Source organism: Tupaia chinensis, unplaced genomic scaffold (assembly GCF_000334495.1).
Source record: "Tupaia chinensis unplaced genomic scaffold, TupChi_1.0 Scaffold000212_1, whole genome shotgun sequence".
NCBI lineage: Eukaryota > Metazoa > Chordata > Mammalia > Scandentia > Tupaiidae > Tupaia > Tupaia belangeri.
In genome coordinates, this window is record NW_006159687.1 from 1,801,791 (window position 1) to 1,817,937 (window position 16,147).

The 16,147-nt window shown below is 47.6% G+C and overlaps 1 pseudogene; it reads left to right on the forward strand.

The window, feature by feature from the left end:
* Positions 1-7,221: 7,221 nt before the first annotated feature.
* Positions 7,222-7,774, forward strand: LOC114007628 (ragulator complex protein LAMTOR3 pseudogene; annotated as a pseudogene).
* Positions 7,775-16,147: the final 8,373 nt, after the last annotated feature.

Consider the following 16,147-nt stretch of genomic DNA (forward strand, 5'->3'; position numbering starts at 1 on the left):
TACTGTTGTAATAGACTTGGTGTATGTGAGTAACTTCCATCAGCTTTTAAAACTCCCTGACCTGGCTTTACTTTTATAACTTTGCTAACAGAAGTCCAGTAGTAGAGATGAAGCCAAGTTGGGAAAGAGGGTGCCCTTTGGGTGTGAAGAGTGCCTATTCGTTCCTTTTAAACACACATATGTAAGGTATCTTCCCCATGATGTCAATGTCACCTGATGTCCTTAAAACCATTTGCCATTTGTTAAGCACAAACATTACAGCAGGAATTATGGCTCCAGCGGTAAACAAGATGGGGTTCTTGTCCTTAAGGAGCTTACTGTTTAGGAGGTAAGATTTGGTATGGCTTTTAATCCAGCAGTGATGCTGGGGACACGCAGGGGCATGTTCGGACAGAAACCGGGTCAAAGGGTTAGACTTTCTGGAGGTAGCCTTTGGCACAATTTACATGTAGCCCAACTAAACCCAAATTCTGTCAACCCTGGAGTATAAATGGGGTCTTTGTAAGATTATGGACCTAGTTAAGATGCTCCTTTATGCCCGCAACGTGACTGTGGGACCCCACCTTCCTTTCTACATCTCTTCTGGTTTCCAGGGGAGGGTCAAGCTCGCGCATGTCTCTCTGACAGGTAGCCTGTCAGGTCACCTTTTCTCCGGCCCAGCTGCCTACTGCTACAACACTGCTTCATTGGCGTGGGGCTCCTTTGTGAGCTTGTTAGGGTTCCAAAGAGATGCCAGACCTGTGGCAGGGTTTGGTGTCTGCCCTGCTGACTCCAGCGACCCAGTGAGCGACGCTCCTGAGCGTGAGCTGAGTGGACAGCCTCTCCACCGTCCCTGCCTCTTCCCCTCAGCCCCCATTTCTCCTCCCCGGCGTCTCACAGGTTCTGCTCTCCTCTCCTTCAGAGAGAAGCAAGTTCTCCACGCACATCTCCTTGGGCATGTGGGCGCAGCTCACCCACCAGCCAGATCACGGCATGGGTCATGTCCTTTCACCTTGTGTTCCTCATGTCGGCTTGGTGCTTGCTACATGTTGGACTTCTAATTCTTGTTGAATTAACGAACCAGTGTTTGTTAAACAGGAGACTGGGATATCACTACCTTTGTCTGTCTGTCCTGGGAAGATGGAACAGAGGTCTCCAACTTCATGGTCACGCTTGCAGGAGAGGGTAGTACACGCTTGTTAAAGTCCCTGGGTTAATGCTCCCACGATTTGTCCTGCTCTGTCACCATGTCCTTACGTGGTCATCACTGTGACAGAAAACGTTTGGCCAAGATTAATGCTATGTATTGTCTGGATTTTAAAACTGTTTTAAGTAAGTAGCAAACATTTATTTGGAAAAGCACTAGACACTAGGACGTTACCAATGTTGTGCAAGCATGGGTGAAAGGAGACGGTTCAGGTGCAGAGTGAGGAGGTTTAGGGAAGAGACAGGGAGGGAAGGAAGGGAGAGCCCGGGGTTTCTCATTGGAACTCCTGACCACCTACCTCCCAAACTCTCACATTGGCTCTGAGCTGAGCAAGTCCACTTTCAATATTTATTTATTTATTTAGATAGACAGAGAGTATATGCCCTCAGCAGAGAGGGACAGACAGAAGGAGAGAGAGAGAGAGAGGGAGGGAGGAAGCTTCTCCCGATGCATTGTGGCCATGTCACAATCTCTCCTCCATTTCTCCATCCTATCAAAATTTAGGACATGCACATACTCCCGCCCCCCCAAACCTGTAATGTTTTTGAGGCTGCCAGGGTTGGGACTTGAACTGTGGTAAGTCATGTAGGGTCCTGATTTTTTAACCATTAAATTACGAGGCTGGCCCTATATTTTTAAAAATGACTTTCAGGGAACCAGCAGTTAGCATAATGGCTATGTCGCTGGACTCCCACGTAGTCGACCGCGGTTCGAAAAAACCCCTAAAAAAAAAAAAATGACTTTTCAAATTAAAAGACTCCCCCCCCCAGTCCCTGCCCCCTCCCCCTGCCAATCTTCCATCCATTTCCTCTGATCTCTTGGCTCCTGAAGGGACATTTTATAACTCCCGAGGTAAATCTGCCTCAGACAGGGGTCAAAGAGAATGTGTGGGAGACCTGAATTGTTAGTCCCTGGGCAAGGTCAAAGCTGACTGACTTGTTCTCATCAGCCTTCCACCCTGACACACGGGTTCTCAGCCCGGGTCAGGAGCCCCGACTGCTCTCAGAGCAGCACATCTCCAGGAGTTCCATCCTCTGCTTTAAGACGTCTCAGCAGCATTTGAACCTGGAGGCTGGGACCTGAGGTGGCTATGACCGTGACAGAGACCTCCTCATGACGCTCTGGAATCAAATCAGAGCCTAAAGGCAGGGGGGAGGAGGGAGACTCAGCGCCGACCACCGGTGCAGAGGATCCCGGGAGGGCCTGCAGCTGAGCTGCAGAGCAGGCATGGGCCGGGAGAGAAAGGCAGTTGGGAGAAAACCAGGAGGGCCCGCAGGACGGCTGTGAGCAGGTGAACACCCCAGGCCACCCACAGCTTGTCTCTCCTGGCAGGTAAGTGCACAGATTAGCTACAAGGGCCCCAAGTTGGTGGGGAAAAGACACCTCCAGCATCGAACTCAGCAAACGAAGTAGACTTAAGTCACTCCTGGGTGGTTCTGCGTGACCAAAAACGTTCAGACTTCAACAGACCTTGTAAGGGATTTTATGTAGTTGTGTAGAGAAATGATTGATTAAAAGGATTAACATTGTCAGCAAAAAAGTGAGTGAAATTCATAGTTTTCTTTTAGTAAACACTTCGTCCTTTCTCTGGGTAATAGGACATTTTATTAATCATTATTTTCTCTGGGTTAGTTGTTCGAAATACAAATTCATTTAGATATATAGTAACCACATTATATTTGAACTTTTCAATTAAACATTGAGAATTTTAAAGTTTAGGGGCCGTTGCATTGCATAGAGGTAATGTGTTGCTCAGGAGGAGCTGTAGCCCACATGGTGACCAGGGTTTGAATCCCTGGTCCAGCCAGCCTGAGATTTGCTGGGTCCCTGTGCAAGAGCCCAGGGCCTGACAGACTGGAGTCCTGCAGGAAGGGGATTGTGGTGGGACCAGGCTCGGTGGAGGGTGCTCATCTCTCTCTCTCTCCCACTTTTAACTTGCCAGAAGGCATGTGCATGTGCCAGAGAGAGAGAGAGGGAGAGAGAGAGAGAGAGAGAGAGCGAGCGAGCGAGCGCAAGCACCCCCCCCCCTCCGTGGGCATGGTCACATCGCAATCCCTTCTCCATTCTGCCCCCATTTTGGGACATGGGGCACCCATATTCAGGCGCCCAGTGTGTTTTTAAAGCTGCCAGGTCTGGGCCTCAGACTGCACAGTCAGCCATGTGGGATCCAGCCGCCTTAACCACCACGCCACCTGCCGGCCTCTCTCCCTCTCACGCTCCCTCTCACATGTGCATGCACACACCCTGTCATGAATAAAGGGAAAAACGAAGGTTCACCTAGAAAATCACTGTTCTTGTTATCGAGTGGCTCATAGGATTACTCTTTCCGTTTCTTCCTAGCACTTATCCCATCTGTGAAGAGCTAATGTTGATTTCAAAATTACATGAGGGGCTTTCAAAAAGTTCACGGAATCTGTTTTATGAAAAAACTATGCATAGATTTAAAAAGTTTTGACATCCAAATAAATTTGTGCTTTAATTCCATTTTCAAGAACTTTTTCAAGTACCCCTGCGTGGGTACGTGTGCGTGCGTGTGTGTGTGTACGCGTGTGCATGTGTATGTGTGTAGAGAGGCTATGAGCAGCCTCAGAGTAGAGCCATATTGATCTTACTCATTTTTCCTTCTAGCAGTCTGCCTAGCACATGGTGCTCAGTAGGTATTTGATATTAATATTTGTCAAGTGGCAGAATGAAGGCGACCAGTTAGGGGACAGTGGTTAGACCGATAAGCAATGCCGAGCTGGAGGAGGACTTGGTGGAGAGAGGCTGCTGGCTGGATGTCGGGGAGGTAAGCCAGGAAGGCTGTCTAGAGGTGGTGATGTGTCATCGAGGCTTCTCAGCCAGAGGAAGACGAGTGTCAGAGCCCAAAGTAAGGAGTGAGGATACTGGGGACTGCCCCCTAGTTGGTATTGGCTAGAAGAGTGAAGCTTCTGTGGCCAATGGGATGAAACTGCAGAGTCAGGGATATTGGGCATCGGGCATACGTGACAGGTGTGCCAAGGAGTGTGGACACTCTTTTTTTTTTTTTTTTTTGAGAATTATTTTATTTATTTATTTAAATTTGACCAGGGAGGGACAGAGTGAGAGAGAGAAGGAAAGTCAGAAAGCAAGCTGCTAGGTCTGGGACTCGAACCACCGTCGGCCAAGTTGGAGTCCAGCACCCTTAACCACCCCGCCACCAGCTGGCCCCAGGAGTGTGGCACACTCTTAAATTTGCATGGGAGCCCTGAGGTCTCTGTGGCACCAAGTTAAAGGTCAGCTGGGGAGGCCGAGATTGTGTGGGGACAGTGCTTAGAAGGACAATGCGTGGAGCCAAACGTCCTCTCTGACTGCCGACTCCTCTCCCTTTCTCCTCTTTGGCTCTCACCCGCAGGCTCTTCTCTTCCCATGGCTCCTCTTTTTCTCCGTCCATTCACACATTGCAAGGGGCCTTCCCCTACCTCCCATTCTGGACCCCACCGTTCCTCCTCACCCAGCAGTTCTCATCGCAGTCACTGGTGACCTCCCCTTTGAAGTTTAGCTTTCGTTGTTTGTTTTATGAGACCTTGCGACCACTCTATTCCCCTTAAAGCTTTTTTTTTTTTTTTTTTTTGGAGAGGATTTTGCTAGAGGGCACATGAACTCGCCAGAAAGAGAGAGACAGAGAAACAGAAAGTGAGAAATCACCCCCCAGGGGAGATGGCCACGCCACAATCCCTTCTGCTCCATTCTCCTCTTGGGATCTTGGGCACGCACGCATATGTGCCCAGCCTGAGTTTAAGCCACCGGGTCCAGGACTCAAACCACAGTCGACTACATGGAAGTTCAGCGACGCAGCCATTATGCTAACTGCTGGTCCTCCCCCCTTCCAGTAGTTTTTGAATAGGTAATTTATCCATGGTCCAAACCTAGAAAGCAGAAAATGGAGAGAACAGTCTGTTCTATTCTTGGCTCTCACTTTTCCATAGGCAGCCAGTGTTCTTAGTTTTTATATATCCCTCCAGAGATTCTTCATGCATAGTTCAGAAAATGCAAATTTACTAGTATACAAAGAAGAACATAGGTTCTCATTTCCCCCTCCTAACACAGAGAGTAAAATAATACATACGTTGTTTGGCCCTTGTACTTTTTCTTTCAACAAATTAAAATATATATACCTGTATATACACTGGGTTCATTGTTAAGAATTATTTTATTTTATTTATCATTATTGTTATTTTTAATTTGACCATAGCAAGACACACAGAGTGAGAGAGAGAAAGTGAGAAAGCAAGCTGCCAGATCCGGGACTCTAACCATGGTCAGTCATGTGGGAGTCCTGCACCTTTAACTACCACGCCACCTGCTGGCCCCGACCCTGAGTTTCATATGGACATCTCATACTCACCTTGCCTTGAGTTGGAAGTACTCATTACTCCCCAAAGCTTCCTCTCCTCCTGTACTCTCTGGCTCAAGCAGTAGCAGTGGTTAGAACCACTTACCTAGCTACGTAAGCCGGGAACCTGGAAGTCATTCCTGACCCCTCTCCCGTCATGACCCAGAATGTCAGCAAACTCCACTTCTTCCTCTTCCCACTCCTACTCTCATTGCCTGAGTCTAAGACCTTTGTCCTTCAGAATCATTTACTGAAAGCCTTTCCTCTTGATCTGCCCACGGTGCTTCATTTCTGCAGCGTTATCTGCATATGTGTGCATGTACATGAGTGCATGCATGTGTGTGCATGTATATGTGTGTATATCTCCGTATCGGTACATCTGCCGTTGCGACTCATTTATCTCTTCCTTTCATCAGGCTTCGGGCTCTTGAGGGCAGAGACGGCCTAGTGCATTTCTGCCTGCAGGGATATAACGAATGCTGAACGGATTACTACTAATGATAATAGAACCAAGTGTTATATGGTTTATATAACAAGTGCTGAGTGAATAAGTAAGTGAACACATCGGAGATGCTCAGGAGCAAGTTCACTTGGAAAACAATTGCTAGTCTTTTTTTTTTTTTTGGAGAGGTTTTTGCTATAGGGTGCATGCACTTGCCAGAAAGACAGAGAGAGACAGAGAGACAGAAAGCAAGAAATCACCCCCCAGGGGGGATGGCCATGCTGCAATCCCTTCTCCTCCACTCTCCTCGCAGGATCTTGGGCACGCACACACAGGCGCCCGGTGTGAATTTAAGTCACCAGGTCCAGGACTTGAACCACGGTCGACTACATGGGAGTCCAGCGACATAGCCATTATGCCAACTGCTAGTCCCACAATTGATAGTCTTTGTGACTGTTTATTGCCTTGGAGTAGTGAGGGAGACTGAAGCATCTCAAAGAAGTCCAGGTTTTGGGGGTTCGATGCAATGAGCAGAGATCAGGGTTATAGACAAAAGAGAAGCTTTCATTTTTAGATATGACAGTTTGGGACTTTTGTGGGACATAGAAATCTTGTGTATCTGATCTGGGAACTTAGATTAGCCTGGAGAAGTTGAGAGAGTGACCAGCAACAGGGGCGGATGCAGGGTACACTGAGGTCACCTGATCTATGGAGAGAAGGATGACAAGAGAGTCCTGGGGACTGGCCCTGTTGCCTAGTGGTTAAGGATGCTGGATCTCACACGGCTGGCCACAATTCAACTCAGCACCCTGGTTGTTTGAAAAACATACCGGGTGGGACCAGCAGGTGGCACGGTGGTTAAGGGTGCTGGATTCCCACATGGCCAACGGCAGTTTTGAGTCCTGGACCTGGTGACTTGCTTTCTCATTCTCCCTCTCTCTCTGGTCAAATAATAGTAATGATGATAATAATAATAATAATTACAGTTAAATGAAAAAATTAAAAAGAAAAAGGAAAACATAGCAGGTGTGCAAGTGTGTGTGTCCAAGATCCTGGCGGGATAGAAAAATTGAGAAGGGACTGTGGTACGACATGCTCCATTGAAGGGTGGTTTCTCCCTCTCCTCTGGGTCTGTGTCAGAGTGCACACGCCCTCTGCTAATTAGAAGAGAGAGAGTCCTGAGAATGCCCATCGTTTATCCGGTGGAGTGGGGAAGGGGAGACAAGCAGCCACTAACGGATGAAGATCGGCGTGATGTCCTGGAATGCAAAGAAGGAAGACGTGTGCAGTAGGTGGTGCGGCACCCTGGCTCCGAGGGCGGCGAGCTCTCCCGGCAGCACGGCGAGCTCTGTCCTTGACACGGCCCCAGAGGTGGCAGCCGAGAGGACCGGGAAGCCCAGAAACCCAGGCAGGAGCTTGATCCGAGGAAGGGAGGTGGTCATGGCTCCTGTACAAAGAGCTGCCGAGTGTTGGCGGGCTCCGTGCTATTGTGTCAGGTGGGGACGGAGCGCCTGTCACTAAGTGGCCAACGATACTGCTGCAGAGCTGCTCCGAGCCCGGCTTCCTGTCCACTTTAGTCCTCGCAGCAGACCAAGGGACAAACTGGGACTCTCCCCAAACAAGAGCATCACCTGTTACTACCCGTTCCTATCAGGCGGTGCAATTTCACGGCTTCCCTTTGGTGGCGAGCTTCAATGCCAGCTGCAGGGCCCGCACAGGACTGATTGTCAGGCTAGAGAAGGGGCTCGCTCCATCATTTGGAGGACTGGAACAAGCTGTGGAAGTTTCCTAACCTTTCAGTGATTTCGACGTGGACTACGGTAATACTTTCATCCCTGCATTCAGGAAGTTCCCGTATGCTCAGGAAAGAGCCTGCGGATGCCATTTATGGACAGACTGCCAGTCAGAGCTCCTCGTGTGGTCCCTTGTTGGCCACGAGAACTGCCACGTGCTCCCTCTGTGCAACACGCCCAGGCGGCCGGACGCAGCAGCCCATGTCATTGTGAATAACGGCGAAGGCCTATTTTTCTACAGATTGTTTTATTTTGTTGCCTTGGGTGTGAGGGAGAGACAATGGTTTAGTCGAAGCACTAAAATCTGTACAGTTACTAAATAATAATAGTAATAAAATACGGTGGGGGCTGTGAGGGGCAGCAGTGTCAACTGGCAAGATGAGGACAGAGGGACAAGCACTGGATTTACCACGCCGAGGTCTCCGGTGACCCTGGTCATGCCAGCTCCTGTGCACTGGTGGGCCAGGGGGTGACTGCAGGTGAGAGAATGGAGTCCAGGGATGAGGGGACCCTTTCGGGAGTTGGCTATAAAGAGGAAGGCACGGTAGCTACAGGCCCGTGTTGAGTCAAGGCAGGTTTTAAACTTTGTACGGAAAACGTTTTCGGACGCCGTCTCACTACGTCGTAGTTCTGCCGCAGCTATCGGCACACACCGCTGTGCCCAGCGGGCTGTGGGTCACACCTGGGCTTCCGTGTCCCCATGGCCCGTCAAAGACTTGTACCCACTGCTGCTGCAGCTAGGCCAAGGCAGGGCTTTCTCCTCAAACTTTCCTTCAAGTTCTAGGTCAGGTACATGTTCATCGTTTAAAATGGAGACGGACAGGAGGGTGCAGCCGTGCCTAACAGCGTGTCAGTCACCAGCGGGCTGCATGCATGCACGACCCAGCTCCGCTTCCACAAGGCCACGCCGCATAGTCTGGGTGCAGCGGCCACACCATCTAGGTTTGGATGCTCCTGGCACAGTGACAATATAGCCTAATGACTGTTGTCTCAGAGCGGGTCCCCACGGTAAGTGACAGGTGACTGCATTAAAAGCCACGAAGATCATCTGCAGTTCTATCACCCTAACCCAGGTACTGCCGCCATTGTTACTACCGCTTCCAGTCTTTTCCGTGCATTTTAAGTGAGCCGAGAAGACACCAGACACGTGATTGCAGGCACTGCCGTCACATGTGCAGAGAGCTGGGCTCCAGCATCTGTCCCCAAAGCAGTCACCAGGGCTGACTTGGCCGATCTAATTGGCTAGACCCTTTTCCTCTTTCACTGCTCCCTGGGTGGTTCTCCATATGGAGTTATTTAATTAGGGAGAAACAAAACTTATTCATTCAGCAAAGATTTATTAGTTGTACTGCGTTAGTTGTTAGTGGTGGCCCGATGGAGCCGTGAATGAGACGGACACACTTCTCACGCCCTGATGTTTGAGCAGTGTTATTTGAGGAAGGGCTTCACTTCATCCTACCGTGGTCCACAGTCGCCGCGCTCCTCGGTTGGGCCTTATGGACAAGCTTCCAAAGCTCTGTATAATCTTCTCACTCGATGCTATGCCCCTCGGCCCCAACATTATAAACGCTTCAGAAATAGTATTTTTTTTTTTTTTTGTCATAAAACATGTGTGCTTGGTGAAGAGAGACACACAGAGAGAGGGAAAGTGAGAAATCACCCCCTAGAAGGATGGTTCTGCCACAACCCCTTCTCCTCTTGGGATTTTGGGCACTCTTGTGATTGTCAAGCCATTGAGTCCAGAGTGCAACCATGGCTGGCCATGTGGGAGTCTAGCATCTTAGCCACCACACTGTCTGCTGGCCTCCAGAAGTGGTATTCTTAAGGGCCAATGTTAAATATTTCGATTTTTTTCATCTTTCCCTCATCATAACACTGGCAGGAAACGGTATGAAACGAAGCACTCCCCACGTGCTGTGCTATCTTCCTAGCACTGGTTCCCAGGAGAATCTATTGGGTCAAAAGAGCTGACCTTTCCTAAGGCACTTCGATACCTATTTCTAGGTTGTTTTCTAGAAATATCCTCGTCACTTAAACTCTTAACAGCAGTGAGGCAAGGTGCCTTTTATCACCTGGGAGCAGGCTCATTGTTTATATGCTGAGCTGACGGAAAGGCCGATGACAAAGAAGGTGGAGCAGGCCCCTGGTTAGCACTGCTGGGATTTAGAGAAGATGCCGAAAGTTGGTTTCAGAGAAGGCAGAAAAACCCTCCCTTGAGACGGGAGTTGAGAGGGGTTGTACCTACGGTGTTTATATATGTGTGCGCTGGGAGAGGGGTACCTGAGGGCGTTTCTAGCTGGTGGCCTTCACTTTCCTCATACTCTAGAGACAGAATCCTCTCGGCGGTGAGGGGTAGGACGGGGGCAGTAGGCTCGCAGCCGAGGGAAAATGAAGGTGATCCGGAAGAAAGGAGCAGTGCAGAAAGTGGAATGCTGTCTAAAAACTATACATGCCCACGTATTATAATGTTGCATTTTGTTTACGTGAAAGTTGAAGTGAAAACTTGCTCAGTGTTCCTGGACTCTGTTTACAGGGTATAGTGAAATTGAGAATTGGCAATTATTTGATTAATTTGATGAATGTTCCAAATTAGGAACACCAGGTCAGGGTATGTTTCCGACCTAAATTATACAGTGCAGTTGTCTACAGTGATCAAATTAACCAGCTGATTGCCAAATCTCTGTTTCTCTCTGTCCCCTGTGGACATAGCTTAAAGAGCTAAGAACTGAACTGGACTCTGCCCCAATCTATTTTGGGATAATTGATCCCTTTGTACTCATACCCCTGCAGCTTGGTAGTAAACACTGCAGCTTTGTGTAGAATGTGTCAGGAGGCGATTTACTGCCTCAAAAAGCAGTCTTTCTCTGGCCAAGGTTTATCAATCAGGACTTTGGAGGGAATTTTCCAAACTCTCTCCAGAAAATTATATTTTATTGCTATGGAAAAATATTTGATTCTGTGCATTTTGCTTCATAAAATGAATTTGTTTCAGGTTTTGAATACTTGTGATTTTTGTTTCTGCCTTCATGAATTATTTTAATGCAATTTCAGTTTTACATTTAAATGGTTGTGGTTCTTAAAAACATTTATGTTCACGGGAAGCTTTTTTTAATTTTTTTTCCCTTTCTCTAAATGAAAAGTATCAGTGATTTTAACCTCATAAAGAATAAGAGAAATCAATTACTGTGAAGTAACATTTCATTCCTTATTGCTTAAATGTTTTTTTTTTTCTTTTTCCTAAATTGATGGTTGATGTAATAAAAGCTGTGAAATGAATCGAGACAGTTACTGAAGTCATTTGGGCCCCGAAACCCATTTTGTGAAATAGTTACATAATTTGAATATTTTAAGAACGCAGTTCAATGTGTTGAGCATCCTTTGTATTTTTTTTTTTTTTTAATTTTGCTAGAGGGCATGTGTGCTCTCCAGAGAGAAATAGACAGGCAGAGACAGAAAGAAGGAGAGGAGAAAGCACCCACTCCCTGCAATGGGGAAAGGTCATGCCCTAGTTCCTTTTCCATTTCTCCATCTTGCAGGAACTTTGGGTATGCGTGCACATACAGCCAGTGTTTCAAGTTACTGGGTCTGGGATTTGAACCTTGGTTGGCCCTGTGGGCTCCCGCTCACTCAACCAGCAGGCTCCGGGGCTGGCCTTTTTGTATGTTTTAAATGTATCGCTTCCTTATATATTAAAATGAGAGTAGTGAGCGGTTTTACTCCACCGTGGACTCTTCCCTTCAGAGACTCAGTTTGTGTCCCTTACTCTCAAGTATTCCTCAACCTGCAGGCCTCTGATGGGGAAAGAGGATGGTTTAGGAAGGCCTGGCCTAAGATTTGCCTCCTCTCAAAGAATTTACAACTTGTTGAAATTTACTACCAGGTCAGACTCTAACAAGTAATTACACTGTTTCCACTTGAATACTGTTCAAATGCGGCTTCAGATGGAAAGGTGGCGATTTTATGCTTATAAGTTACTTTCAGCATTAGAGATTTGTCATGGACTCTTACCCACTGCAAAATGGATAAACAAGTAAAGACTCAAAATGGCGGTCGCATCCTTTGCATCTGGATTGCATTCTGTCCCTGCTCCAAGTCTCAAGGCTGTCAAGAGTGACAAGCTTGACTAGGTCGAGTTACTTCCAAGCAGTAGAAGCGGATCTGGGGAGGCCTAGGCCCCCTGGTTCCAGCATACTGCCCAGAGGGAGGAGACTTAGATTTCTCAATGTCAGTATCTATACCTACATAGCATTGGTCTGTAGTGCTGGGCCAAATTCAGTCTGCAGGCTGAGATCTGTGACCTTTTAATAAGTAGCTCCCAAGCTCTGAGGGTATAAAGTTAGGTACAAAGCTCGGACTTCTCCACTGTTCTCAGAGAGCAACGCTTACGTCTCACCATGCGGAACATGCCCCTTTCTGTCAATCTGCTCAGCCTTCTTTTTAAGTTTCGAAGAAATAAGAAGAACTTACATTTCAAGAAAAGAAGAGCAGACTAATATTAGACCTGTTTGCTGTTCACTTTTCTCATAACTCGAATTCAAATTTCCTGGCTAATTTATACTTGAAGGAAACATTTACTGCGTATTTTATAGCATTTTCTTTTCAGTGAAAATATATTATGGTATTTCTTTGCTAATTTCAAAAGCCAGATTTTGCCTATTCTTTTCGTTGAAATAGAAATACCTCGTTTCGGGTTGTATGGATGTAAGTAGTAGTTCACTAAATGATGGCGAAATGTCACCAGGTGAAGTTTCCATTTATTCTGGAAGCTGTAACACCTGCTGTGGAAGGGGAAGGCCCTTCCGTTCAGGTGTGAGTAAAGCGAGTTCAATGTAGGTCACCATTCTGGAAAGCAGATCTGTGTGAATGTGGTCTCTGAACTAATTCCATCCCATAGCCGGCCCCGCCAGGGACATTGCTCCTGGTGGTGAGGACCTCTGGGCGCTGTCTCTGTGAGTGAGACCACCTGGCTGTGCTGTATGAGATGAGCTTCCGCTAGATTAGATGTATATTACACAGGAGTTAGATGTGCCGGTGAGCGAGGTCTGCTTTACCGACCTTTATTCACCGTCGAACACTTTCCAGGACCTTGTGCTGATACTGAGATACAAAGATCAAGTAGCAATAATCGTTCAATTTATAGCACACACGCCACAACGAAATAGCGTTTGCTTCCCTCTCCTACTGGCTCACAGCAAGCTATGCCTTTATTAGGGCAGTTAGAGAATGAGAGGAACAGGAAAAGCTATAGAGAGAAACTAGAGAGGAGAGGGAATTCGTGTCCTGCAGACATTGCCAGGAGACTCCTTCCAGGCTGGTCTTGGACTGCGAAGAGTGCTTTCCATGCCAGAGGAGCTGGTTACGTGATTGTGAGGGTGTCCCACGAAACCCCAGGGGGAGTCTGAGCAGAGATGTTCCTGCAGGTGTCCCGGGAGTTCACCGTGAGCGCAGAGTGGCGCAGCAACGAAACGTGAACCCGTGAGTGAGCCCTTACAATGACGGTTAAGCACCTGGAAGTCCCATTTACCGGGTGTTGAGTGTTGGCCTAGGTACTGGGTGTCCTTCGACGTCCCAGCGTGCAGTTCAGTGTGGGTGCAGGGGACAGGACAAGCGCACACGGAGAGCAGAAAGTCGGGACTGGGTGATACGGTGACTCGGAGGCAGAGGGAGTGCTCGCAGCTCAGCAAGGGCCACCTTGTTCACAGAGCAGTGCACACCTTGCCCATGGTCCTTCTCCATGTAGTAGTGACTTACACAGCACTTCAGGTGTGCCAGGCAGCTCCGAACCTTCACATGTAACCAGTCACACGGCATGCACGGATGACAGGTTTTTGCACAGGTACACGAAGGAACTTACGTTTCCAAGGATTCATTTTGTACTTTGTGCTGAACCCCTTTTAAACATGGGCTAAAGATCCCCTTCAGGTGCTGTCGCGATGAGGAACAAACGGACCTTTGGTCACCAACCTAACGCCCAGGTGAGCGTCTTCCGGCAGGAATTGATAACCTTCGCTTGGTTCAAATCTTCTAGCCACCAAAACTATTTAGAATGATTAAATCTTTGCTGACTCATAAAGTGATTCTTATAATGTCTTAGGGCCATCGACGCAAATAATAATGACTGAAATGCTGTACCATGGAAGAAGGTCATAGTCATCGAAGGCTTTTCAGATATTCGATACTGTTTAATAAATAGTTTATAATGGAGGTGTTTTCAGATATTCGATACTGTTTAATAAATAGACAGTTTATAATGGAGCCTGCAATCTGCATGTCAGTTTCCATTATCTGGTAATCAAAGACGTGTATGTTTCTGTGTACGTATGTGTGTGTTAGCATGTATTTTTTTTTTTTTGGAGAGATTTTCACTGTAGGGCGCGTGCGCTCGCCAGACAGACAGAGAGAGACATAGAGACAGAAAGCGAGAAATCACCCCCAGGGGGGATGGGCACGCCACAATCCCTTCTCCTCCATTCTCCTCTCGGGATCTTGGGCACGCACGCACACGCGCCCGGCTTGAGTTTTAAGCCACCGGGTCCGGGACACGAACCGCGGTCGACTACGTGGGAATCCAGCGACATAGCCATTACGCTAACTGCTGGTTCCCTGTTAGCATGTATTCTCTCACATACAACCACGTGTGCACGTTTATGAGTAGTTGATGACTTAACTTTTCACAGAGATGAGAGAATACTGTGTGGTTTTAGAATCATTCAAAGCTTGCTTTTGGCTCATAGACAGAATATGGGGAAGACCAGTATCCTGGGATTTCTTACGCTTAAGATACCAGAAATAGGAGGGAACCAAGCTTGGATGGAAGGAGACAGAGACCCAAAACTAAACAAGGCGTGACATTTCTTTCTTTCCTTTTTTTTTTTTTGGAGAGGTGTTTGCTCTAGGGTGTGTGCACTCACCAGAGAAACAGAGAGACAGAGAGACAGAAAGCGAGAAATCACCCCCCAGGGGGGATGGCCACACCACAGTCCCTTCTCCTCCATTCTCCTCTTGGGATCTTGGGCACGCACGTACATGTGCTCGGCGTGAGTTCAAGCCACCAGGTCCGGGACTCAACCCCCGGTCGACTACAGGGGAGTCCAGCGACATAGCCGTTACACCAACTGCTGGTCCCAAGGTGTGACACTTCTGATGTATTAATGACAGGGGTTGGTAAAGGACCTGAAAAGTGGAAGGAAAGGAAATAGGGGCGGCTGATGGGCACGACCTTCCCATGAGTCAGGTTCGCTTTGTATCTCTGGCTAATCCAACTCCTGGCCTGGTCAGGGCTTGATTAAATAGTTAAGGAAATCCTTTTCTTTCTTTCTTTTTTTTTGTTGTTGTTGTTGCCACAGGGAGAGACAGAAATCCTTGTTCTCCATTTTTCTGTTGGGAATTTGGGTATGTGTGAATGGCTTGATTTTTCAAGCTACTGGATCTGGGACTCAAACTGTAGTCAGCCACATGGGAGTCCAGCACCTTAACCACCACGCCACCTCCAGGCCCAGTCTAGGGAATTTTATGAAATTTCATGTGCTAATTCTAGAACCAAACATTAATAATTTTATTAAGTAGACATTTGTTACACATTGAGTTGAGTTTTTGGATTGTGTTTTAGTATGTGCTTTTTTTTGTTTTTAGTTTATGAGAGTATGTACATGCCCTCCTGAGAGAGTGAGACGTGAGAGAGCATTCCACGTGGGAGACAGCCACGCTGCAGCCCTCCCCTCCCCTTCGCCCACTGCTGGGCACACACATTTACCCAGCATGTTTCTCAAGATGCCGGGTCTGGGACTCCAACCACAGTCTGTGAGCGATCCAGCCACCTTAACCACCGTGCCACCAGCTGGCCCAATGTGTGTGTGTTTTGTATTTTAGTTTTGCCATAGGGAGCGTGCTCACCAGAGAGGGGGAGAGAGAGACAGAGAAGTAGGAAAATTGAGAAATTTCTCTAGGGGGACTGGCCATGCCACAATCCCTTCCCCCCCATTCTCCTCTCAGGACTTTGGGCATGCGTGCAAACATGCCACTGGGTTTGGGACTCAAACCCGGAGTCAGCCATGTGGGAATCAGTCACTTCCACCACCACACCACCAGCCGGCCCCAGTATGCTTTTAGGAAACCTTCCCTTTCCTTTCTCTCTTTTTCTTTTTGATTTTACTTATGGACTACCTTTAAAAAAAAGAAAAAGAAAAAAAAAAGCTGAAAGTATTTATTTATTTATTTATTTATTTTTGCAGATGCTGGAGCTGAAATGCTTCAAATAAAAAAATATAATTGTAGAAGGATTATACATTCATTAGTTCAAAAAGTCTTCCCTCTCACTTTGAGCCAGGTCCCGGGAATGGACACGAATGAGTCACAGGGCCTGCCTTCCCTCC